Here is a 12,148-nt window from a genome sequence, read left to right on the forward strand (position 1 = left end):
AAATGTAGCATTCTCGTATCTACTCTTCTTATGTGTGTGTGTGTGTGTGGGGGGGGCTGCAACCGAAATAATGTGCGGTTGCTGCAGGGTTAACTGACTAGCCTCCCGTACTGTCCATACTTCTTTGAGTAACCTGATCCCTAAATTTCCCTAGTACTATATTCACTAATATGAATGTTTAGTGAAGGGTGGATATGAATGATTGAATTTCCCTCTCAATATTAAGTGTCCTAATGGGGAGAAAGATGATCACCAAAAATTGGTTAAATCAAATTCCGAATTTAGACCTTCTGGAATTCTGGTTTTTAACCGAAAGATCCAGAAGGCCTCTCTTTCACCCAATTTACAAGTTCTGTCTTCCCCTCTACTTTGTACGGGCACTCTCTCAATGATGGTCCATGTGAAGAATCTGGGGTCTTTTTGGTGTACACCTGAGAAATGGTTAATTAAGGGTGTTGTTAATAAACCTGCCCTTATATCTGTCAGATGTTCTTTTATCCTGACCCTTGCCTCCCTGGTCGTTAGACCTACATACTGGATGGCACAGTGAGTGCACAAGATTAGATATACTACAAAATTCGATCGACAGTTCAGGCAAAGGCTCTTTTGAAAGCTCTCTCCAGTGACAAGAGACACAAATGTGTCCCCTACTGTCACTCTATCACATGACTTGCAAGAAAAGTGATTGTATCTAAAGGTGCCATTTAGTCTAAGCCAAGCGGAGCCACTTGTTTCCTCTTATTTTAATTTGGTAGGGGCTATTATGTTGCCTATCGTCTTGTTTCTTTTATATGTAAATCTTATACCTTCCATTACTGTTTCTTTTAAAGCATCATCAGCTAAGAGCAATTGGTAGTTGTTCTTGATTATCTCACAAATCTGATTGTATTGTTTTGAGTAGTCAGTTGTAAATTGAATTTTTTTATAATCCTGTTTTTCCTACCTTAGTTCTTGTTTCTATCTTTATTTTTAGCTTGTTTGAGAAGATCCTCTCTATTGATTCTGCTGACAATGTTCCTTTCCTTAGTCACTACCGACCGCTTGTAGCCTCTCTCCACTAACCTATCTGTTAGTTCATCTGCTTGTTTCTCATAAGTATGATGGCTAGTACAATTTCTCTTCAAGTGGATGAACTGACCTCTTGCTACACCTTTGAATACTCCCTTTGGATGACAACTTGACGCGTGTAGGAGGGAGTTCCCTGTTATGGGTTTGCAATAAGTTTCTGTGTTAATCTTCTGGCCTGTCTGTCCTTTCAATGTGATGTCCAAAAAGTTTACTGTATGTTCCTGTATGTCTGAGGTAAAGCTAATACCTACAGAGTTCTGATTCAGTCCCTCTATGAAGTTCTCAAGATCCTCTCTTGATCCTTTCCATATGAAAAGGAGATCGTCGATATAGCGCCTGTACCACACTATTTCCTGCCTGAAGGGGTTTCGCTCTCCAAAGACGTGGGAGAGCTCCCACCAACCCATGAAAAGGATGGCGTAAGAGGGGGCGAATTTGGTTTTTAAACTGGTAACCAACAGTCAGTTTTTAAGCAGGTTTGGAGTAAGGCAGACGCCGAAACCGGTCAGCCTTTTTTTTTGTCACTGTTTTTCAATTTACATTTATTTTGTCTCTTACCCTGGGGTAACTTAAACTCTTTGTTTAAATAAAACTTATTTTTTACTCACACTCTGGTGCTCCTGACAACTTTCTTTTTCAAATAAAGCTCTTTGGAAAAAAATAAAAATAAATATTAAAATGACATGTTTTTCATCTTTCAGTATATAAAGTTGTTTCTTCTTGTACACCAATGTATAGCCAATAACCATTAGAACCTGCTGTTGTTTGTAATGTAAGTGAATGAATGGATTTATGAATGTCTTCCTTAATGACAGTTTTATTGGGATATGATCTATATCTTCTGAGGTATTAAACTATATTTTATAAATGTTTCTAAATTAAGAGCCTTACACTTGCCTTGAGGTTCAAATAGGCTGTAAATATTTTTGTAGAATTTTGAGATTTCTTCTTTTATTACTTGTGGATTACACATTACACGAGATTTAGGGCTCATTTCTATTGAGCCACAATTGGGTTTTCGCGAGGTTGTAAAATGAAAGAATGCCTTCCGGAAGCTATGCACTTATTGACAGTTTACGACGGCGTGTTTTCAATCATATACAGACCCTTATAGAAGACTTTTTGTGCATGTTGCATTGTTAGTACATTTTGGGCAAGATTAGTCGCGCGTTATGAGTTTTCCGTGCGCGATATGGTCTTTTCACAATAAATTTCCATTGCGCAGCTATTACAAGTCTTGAAAAATCGTGATTAAACGCACCTTTTACGCTGCAATCCTTTCCACGCTCGAACAGCTGTAGTTAGCAGTTCTGTGCAACATAAAAGTTTAACGAAACACTTCAAAAATACATAACAAAATACAGTTACACTCATATTAAAATTGTCTAATAAAAATGATTTTAAAAAAAAAATTGCACACAAAATTTATAATACAAAAGTTCAAAAAAACGGCAGCACCACCTTGATATGCAGTAAATCCTCTTTATTCTTTATGTAGGAGCAGGTACAAAATGACTATGTTTGTCATTTTGTACCTGCTCATACATAAAGAATAAAGAGGATTTACTGCATATCAAGGTGGTACTGCTGTTTTCTTGAACTTTTGTATTGTCCAAAGGTTTTTGCAGTGACCTGTGGGCATGCACACCTCTTTGTTTGTTGTGCTGTATTACATTAGATTTTACACAAAAGTTATAAGTGATCAAATATAGGAGATCTCGGGTGTTAGAAAACAAAAGCCAATGCAGGATTTTACATTGACATACATACACATACATAGTGAAACATGGATTTATATGTATACCGATATGTTTAACTATGGAGATAATGAAAATATTTCACATTACAATCTTATGCACATTAAACAATATCTCAGTGGGATTTTCAAAGAGATATTCGCATATAGATCTTGAGATAACTAGACATACTGTATATATATATATATATATATATATATATATATATATATATATTCATACATATCTCACTATAAATAGATATACCTGTCCAAAAATCATCACATATATAAAGAAATATTTATTTATTTATTTATAAATAAATAGAACATATTTTGTTCTGAAAATATTTTCACAAAATATTAAATATTCGCATTTCACTTTTGTACACTTTTCAAGGAGAATACGTCATGGGCTTTGTGCAACAGATTAGGGTTTTCGTGTGTTTTTTTATTTGTCTTCTACATTGACTTCTATGGGGAATATATGAACGTGCACGCAATGTGGCTGTTTGCGATTACACTGCTTAACGTGCGTGCAACATAAGTTATTTTGAGTCTTGTAATAGCTGCACAACCCCAAATACGAAAAGTCATAACACGCGTGGTGTTTTCGCAACTGATTTACCATGCAACTTGTGATCTTGACAGATTGCAAATATATAGTAGTGCGCCAGAGTCGAGGATATCAAACACCTTACAATAAACAATTCCTTATCTTTGCTAAAATACAATACATGCAATAAAAATAGTAGTAGTAGAAAGCTGTGGCTAATATTGTTGTGTGATAGCACAATTGATTTTACATTTGGATAGACTTTTTAACCCGGGTTAATTGTGACTTTTTAAACTACAAACAGCACTTTCCCTCAAACCCCCTGCGTGCGTGGCACTAAGTGCAGGTGAGGCATCTACCACTATAACATGAAGGTGTGTAATAGAACTTTCCGTGTAAAGTAACCATCAAGGCTTTGGAATCCAGAAGGGTCAAGATCCACGAGTGTCACCTGTGACGTCAGACACCATCGGTCACGTGGGGTAAAATCGAGGTTGTGAAGAAACCAACCAAGCCAACACACTGTCCTTCGAAACTCCTTTGCGGCATAGGAGCCCAGGTATGAGTAAACTTGCAGAGACTGCACAATAAGATCGACTAATTTGGAGGTAATCTCTACCTTGTTCATATCGGAACTGATATCAGACCTATACGTATGTGTAATATATCATAGGTGGTACACTTAAAGGGCCACTAAACCCAAAATCTTTCTTTCATGATTCAGATAGTGAATACAAATTTAAACAACATTACAATTTACTTCTATTATTTATTTTGCTTCATTTTTTAGATATCCTTAGTTGACGAAAAAGCAATGCACATGGTGAGCCAATCACACAAGGCTTCTATGTGCAGCAACCAATCAGCAGCTACTGAGCATATCTAGATATGCTTTTCAGCAAAGAATATCAAGAGAATAAAACAAATTAGATAATATAAGTAAATTAGAAAGATGTTTAAAAATGCATGTTTTTTTTAAAATCATGAAAGAAAAAATGTGGGTTTCACAATTAGTTCCAATTATAAGTTCCTATGGCATATCAGATAACTGGAACTTCAAATTAGAAAAAGACTATTCCTTTTTAACAAAGTTTGATAATTTCTATTGTATCCAATTGATTTGGTATACTGTATATATATATATATATATATATATATATATATATACAACTAAAGGGAGACATCACTCATTTTTAAAGTGTAACTGAACAGATGAATAAATGTTTTAAACATATTTGTAAATACTGGATACACTAATTGATATCTTCCACTGATAACGCCCTTACTACTATTTTTATTGCATGACTTGTGATCTTGCCCATAAACCATAATGAGAAATTATGCATTTTATTGGTACATTTCTGTGATGTTTAGTGAGTTTGAATATTTTATGTGCGTCATAAATCTCTAACTCTGCTGTATTGTATAGAAATTCAGAAAGCTCTTTGGCCTTGCATTTGAGGTACGCTGTGTGTTGTCCCAATTCTGTAACAGCTTATTAGTTATTTTTTAATCATTTATTTCATTATTTTAAATTCTTATCTTTGAAAAATTACTGAAATTCTCTAGCAAAGACAGTTAAATTCCTTTTGGTAGTTAGATGGTATTCCTCATGCTTGGATTGAGTGCTTCCTGTCCTGAGGTGAGGTGGAAGGTTAAAAATTATAGTTCACTAAAATTGTAGCATTGGAATGTGTTGTGGGATATCATTGATCGGGTTGTAAGTAGGAATAGATTAAATAATCTAATAGACACTACAAGTATGTTATGCAGCAAACATTGTTTTAGTTTGAATACTTACATTTGGAGATGAACTATCATTTTAAGCAACAGCAGGTCAGAATCATACATAGTCAAAGAAATGTGTTACAACTGTTTATTGAAATTCAAAAGTTCACACCTAAAGGGACTGTCTACTTGACATTTTTTATGGTTTAAAAAGATAGATAATCCCTTTATTAGCCATTCCCCAGTTTTGCATAACCAACACTGTGATATTAACCCTTTGAGTGCTAAGAACTTTGCCACCTGGGTGCTAAACTGTTTTAAGTTTTTTTTTATTTATTTATTTTTATTTAAAAAAATAAAAAAAGTAACTTTTTTTTTCAGATCCCCAAGACTTATACTGTTGGAAAGGTTAGGTGATTACCTTTCAAACTGTGGGTCTTGGGGGTCAGTGGCTGCTTAGATGCCTGAGATACAGGCTTCTAAGCAACATGCAAACCTGCTCCTATACTTAACATTGTGAATTTTAAATAAAGTTGCGCGGTGACGTCATTATGCAGGCCCAATTAACGGGTTAGGAGCAGATGGGAGCCCCCAGATCTCCCTCAAGGTGGGAGAGTGCTAGCGACGGCTCTGAGACGTCGTTAGCACCAGAGTGGGAAACTATGCGATGGCTCAAAACAGTTGTTAGCACTCAAGGGGTTAATACACATATTACCTCTGTGATTTCCTTGTATATAAGCCTCTGCAGACTGTTCCCTTATCTCAGTGCTTTTGACAGACATGCATTTTAGCCAATCATTGCTGACTCCTAAATAACTCCACGGGATTGAGCACAGTGTTATCTATATTACACACATGACCTAGCACTGTCTAACTGAGAAAAACTGTCAACATGCATGGAGATAAGAGGCAGTTTTCAACAGTTTAGAAATCAGTTTGAGCCTACCAAGCAAATTTGATTTGCTTAAAATTGCATGCCCTATCTGAATTATGAAAGTTTAATTTTGACTATAATGTCCCTTTAAAAGTAAAAAGGGACACGTGTGTGAAGTTCATTAGATGCTAAGTATTACTTTACTGTTAAAGTAAATTAGTAAATAAAAATGTTTTTCTAGAAATTGGTAGCAATTTGAGAAAGATATGTTTATTAAATATTACGTATATATCTCTTAAATGTCATATCTTACCTCTACCTTGCTAAAAAGTCATTGGCCCTTTTTGATCTTTTGTTCATCATGTATTTAAGATAAAAGCATTGACAATTATACTAGGTGATAGATTATTTGGTTCCTGTAGCAGCAGCACCACTACTGAGCAGTTATTCAGTACAGAAAACATAACATACACCTGCTGTATACATTAAATAAAGAGAATTTGATATTATAATTTGCTTGAAAAAGAAGTAGTTTTATAGCAAGTAATGCTCCTTGCTTTCCTTTTATGCCTATGAATGACATTGTTATTAGAAGGCACATAATAAATGATGCACAGTCTATGGACCCAGTGTGTAGGCTAAGGTAGAACGAAACTATAAGCTACATGTTAAATGTAAGATTTCTAGAATTCAGATCAATAACTGCTTGTATAAGAAAAAAACTTTTTCAATGTAAACCTTGAAATTACGCCTGGATGAAAGCATGGAAGGAAGGGGTGTATGACCCCACATTGGCTTTGTGGAAGAGGTCAATGAAAGGTTAGGGGGGAGTGCATACAATGTAGCAAATTGCATCTGGAAGGTTGCTGCATTCTGGAATTAAACGGCGAGAAGAAGCTCCCACCGTCCCTCCCTATCAGCATGAGTATTCTGTTGCAGCTTTGGCGGGGTGTTTGCCCTTGAGGAAGTAGATATGGGTTAATTGATATGTACCTCCTGTTGAGTTTTAACGGGAGAGGTTATTAATAGGGACGTGTCTCCTTTATGGTGTAGGTGCATGTTGGAATTTAAGGGGCAAGCTCTGTTGGGGTTATTTACTTCTGTGTTGTTTACAGTTCAAGTTAATATTGTTTAAATGTATGGTTAATAAACAAGCTGCAGCCTTTATTCCCCATTTCTGGTGTGGTGTATTTCTTTAATGCAACAAGAGTCGCAAGTGGAGTTTCAAACCGTCTAATAAGTTCACATTTATAAAATGTTTGTTCTGGAAGGGCTTTCTTATAATGGTCCATGAGCTTAATTATAATTTATCAAAATGTTCCCTTTAAAGACAATTGTTCCTTTGCAGTTGCTTTGTCAACAAATATTTCAGATTTTTCTGCAACTACAATTGTTAATTTGAAGTTCTGCTTTGTCAGTATCGATTAGAAGCATCCTCCATAACTCAAAAGCAAAGCGTCTTTTTATCCTTAAGCTTCATTGCTTATTTTCATGAAAGTGACGATCAATGCCTTATTTTGTATTGACTGACTGTTTCAGTGCCCATTGAATAACGAGTGTATAGTGTCTTAGCACTTTTTCCAATAATATATCCATTTAGTAACTGAAGTTCTTCAATATTATTTGCAGCCTTAATTGCCAGGAAAAAAAAAAACATAAAAAGAGGGGTATTATTCTTGTGTAAATGTTTTGTTGCATTATAAAGCCAATTGCATTTTGGTTTAAACAGCAATAGTAACTTTAAAAAAAAAATAATTTTTAAAAAACATAGTTGGAAGAATATAGTAATGATTCTACTGATACCATTAACTGTTGATTAGGGGTTTGGCCTAAGCCAACTAGGCCTCGACCTAGTGTGGCAGGATTAAGGGTGGCACCTTGTTGCCGTTCTACACCTGTACTGTCCACATATTGTATTATTTAATTTATTTATTTTACTAATCAGTGATCCCTGATTGTCTATATAGGACGGTAGGAGGGGATCATGGGTAACAGATTTACCAGCTTCTAGGGAATCACAGAAACAAAATACACCATTGTTTTTGATGCCTTTGTTCATGGGACTAATGTTCATTATACCAAGAATTACAAAGTTGATTATCAAAATATGAGCAACAAACCACTGAATGAAATCTAGTATAATAAGCAAGCATGTGTGCAAAATTGACCCTGTTGATAGTTATTGTGGCTAATAAACGGCTAGATTACGAGTTTTGCGGTAACTGGGGTGCGGTGCTAACTTAAAATTTATTCTCACCGCTCACTTACCTGCAGCAGCTTAAGTCAGCGGTGAGCTGGTTGTACGTGCTCGTGCACGATTTCCCCATAGACATCAATGGGGAGAGCCGGCTAAAAAAAAGCCTAACACCTGCAAAAAAGCAGAGTAAAACTCAGTAACGCAGCCCCATTGATTCCTATGGGGAAATAAAAGTTATGTTTACACCTAACACCCTAACATGAACCCCGAGTCTAAACACCCCTAATCTTACACTTATTAACCCCTAATCTGCCGCCCGACATCGTCGCCACCTACATTATACTTATTAACCCCTAATCTGCTGCTCCGGACATCGCCGCCACTATAATAAACATATTAACCCCTAAACCGCTGCACTCCCGCCTCGCAAACATTAGTTAAATATTATTAACCCCTAATCTGCAGTCCCTAACATTGCTGCCACCTATCTACATTTATTAACCCCTAATCTGCCTCCCCAACGTCTCTGCCACTATATAACATTTATTAACCCCTAAACCTAAGTCTAACCCTAACCCCACCTAACTTAAATATTATTTAAATAAATCTAAATAAAACCTACTATTAATAACTATCGGCTAGATTTAGAGTTTTGTCGGTAAGGACCAGCGTAGCTAACGCCGTTTTTTTTCTGGCCGCACCATAAAAATAACTCTGGTATTGAGAGTCCACATAAAGGCTGCGTTAGGCTCCAAAAATGGAGCGTAGAGCATTTTTAACGCAGCTTCAACTCTCGATACCAGAGTTGCTTACGCAAGCGGCCAGCCTCAAAAACGTGCTCGTGCACGATTCCCCCATAGAAAACAATGGGGCTGTTTGAGCTGAAAAAAAACCTAACACCTGCAAAAAAGCCGCGTTCAGCTCCTAACGCAGCCCCATTGTTTGCTATGCGTAAACACTTCCTACATCTGCACCTAACACTCTAACATGTACCCCGAGTCTAAACACCCCTAACCTTACACTTATTAACCCCTATTCTGCCGCCCCCGCTATCGCTGACCCCTGCATATTATTATTAACCCCTAATCTACCGCTCCGGACACCGTCGCTACTTACATTATCCCTATGTACCCCTAATCTGCTGCCCTAACATCGCCGACCCCAATATAATATTTATTAACCCCTAATCTGCACCCCACAACGTCGCCTCCACATGCCTACACTTATTAACCCCTAATCTGCCGACCGGACCTCACCGCTACTATAATAAAGTTATTAACCCCTAATCCGCCTCACTAACCCTATAATAAATAGTATTAACCCCTAATCTGCCCTCCCTAACATCGCCGACACCTAACTTCAATTATTAACCCCTAATCTGCCGACCGGAGCTCACCGCTATTCTAATAAATGTATAAACCCCTAAAGCTAAGTCTAACCCTAACACTAACACCCCCCCTAAAATAAATATAATTTTAATCTAACGAAATTAATTAACTCTTATTAAATAAATTATTCCTATTTAAAGCTAAATACTTACCTGTAAAATAAATCCTAATATAGCTACAATATAAATTATAATTACATTGTAGCTATTTTAGGATTAATATTTATTTTACAGGCAACTTTGTAATTATTTTAACCAGGTACAATAGCAATTAAATAGTTAAGAACTATTTAATAGTTACCTAGTTAAAATAATTACAAAATTACTTGTAAAATAAATCCTAACCTAAGTTACAATTAAACCTAACACTATACTATCATTAAATTAATTAAATAAAATACCTACAATTACCTACAATTAAACCTAACACTACACTATCAATACATTAATTAAATACAATACCTACAAATAACTACAATTAAATAAACTAACTAAAGTACAAAAAATAAAAAAGAACTAAGTTACAAAAAATAAAAAAATATCTACAAACATAAGAAAAATATTACAACAATTTTAAACTAATTACACCTACTCTAAGCCCCCTAATAAAACAGCAAAGCCCCCCAAAATAAAAAATGCCCTACCCTATTCTAAATTACTAAAGTTAAAAGTTCTTTTACCTTACCAGCCCTGAACAGGGCCCTTTGCGGGGCATGCCCCAAGAAATACAGCTCTTTTGCCTGTAAAAAAAACATACAATACCCCCCCCCAACATTACAACCCACCACCCACATACCCCTAATCTAACCCAAACCCCCCTTAAATAAACCTAACACTAAGCCCCTGAAGATCTTCCTACAATGTCTTCACCATACCAGGTTCACCGATCGGTCCTGAAGAGCTCCTCCGATGTCCTGATCCAAGCCCAAGCGGGGGGCTGAAGATGTCCATGATCCGGTAGAAGTCTTCATCCAAGCGGGGCAGAAGAGGTCTTCCATCCAATTGAAGTCTTCATCCAGGCGGCATCTTCTATCGACATCCATCTGGAACGGAGCGGCAGCATCCTGAAGACCTCCGACGCGGAACATCCATCCTGGCCGACGACTGAACGACGAATGATGGTTCCTTTAAATGACGTCATCCAAGATGGCGTCCCTCGAATTCCGATTGGCTGATAGGATTCTATCAGCCAATCGGAATTAAGGTAGGAATATTCTGATTGGCTGATGGAATCAGCCAATCAGAATCAAGTTCAATCCGATTGGCTGATCCAATCAGCCAATCAGATTGAGCTCACATTCTATTGGCTGTTCCGATCAGCCAATAGAATGCGAGCTAAATCTGATTGGCTGATTCCATCAGCCAATCAGAATATTCCTACCTTAATTTCGATTGGCTGATAGAATCCTTTCAGCCAATCGGAATTCGAGGGACGCCATCTTGGATGACGTCATTTAAAGGAACCGTCATTTGTCGTTCAGTCGTCGGCCAGGATGGATGTTCCGCGTCGGAGGTCTTCAGGATGCTGCCGCTCCGCTCCAGATGGATGTCGATAGAAGATGCCGCCTGGATGAAGACTTCAATCGGATGGAAGACCTCTTCTGCCCCGCTTGGATGAAGACTTCAATTGGATAGAAGACCTCTTCTGCCCCGCTTGGATGAAGACTTCTACCGGATCATGGACATCTTCAGCCCCCCGCTTGGGCTTGGATCAGGACATCGGAGGAGCTCTTCAGGACCGATCGGTGAACCTGGTATGGTGAAGACAAGGTAGGAAGATCTTCAGGGGCTTAGTGTTAGGTTTATTTAAGGGGGGTTTGGGTTAGATTAGGGGTATGTGGGTGGTGGATTGTAATGTTGGGGGGAGGGGTATTGTATGTTTTTTTTACAGGCAAAAGAGCTGAACTTCTTGGGGCATGCCCCGCAAAGGGCCCTGTTCAGGGCTGGTAAGGTAAAAGAGCTTTTAACTTTAGTAATTTAGAATAGGGTAGGGCATTTTTTATTTTGGGGGGCTTTGTTGTTTTATTAGGGGGCTTAGAGTAGGTGTAATTAGTTTAAAATTGTTGTAATATTTTTCTTATGTTTGTAGATATTTTTTTATTTTTTGTAACTTAGTTCTTCTTTATTTTTTGTACTTAAGTTAGTTTATTTAATTGTAGTTATTTGTAGGTATTGTATTTAATTAATGTATTGATAGTGTAGTGTTAGGTTTAATTGTAGGTAACTGTAGGTATTTTATTTAATTAATTTAATGATAGTATAGTGTTAGGTTTAATTGTAACTTAGGTTAGGATTTATTTTGTAATTATTTTAACTAGGTAACTATTAAATAGTTCTTAACTATTTAATAGCTATTGTACCTGGTTAAAATAATTACAAAGTTGTCTGTAAAATAAATATTAATCCTAAAATAGCTACAATGTAATTACAATTTATATTGTAGCTATATTAGGATTTATTTTACAGGTAAGTATTTAGCTTTAAATAGGAATAATTTATTTAATAAGAGTTAATTAATTTCGTTAGATTAAAATTATATTTAACTTAGGGGGGTGTTAGTGTTAGGGTTAGACTTAGCTTTAGGGGTTAATACATTTATTAGA

This window comes from Bombina bombina, chromosome 1 (assembly GCF_027579735.1).
Source record: "Bombina bombina isolate aBomBom1 chromosome 1, aBomBom1.pri, whole genome shotgun sequence".
Classification (NCBI taxonomy): domain Eukaryota; kingdom Metazoa; phylum Chordata; class Amphibia; order Anura; family Bombinatoridae; genus Bombina; species Bombina bombina.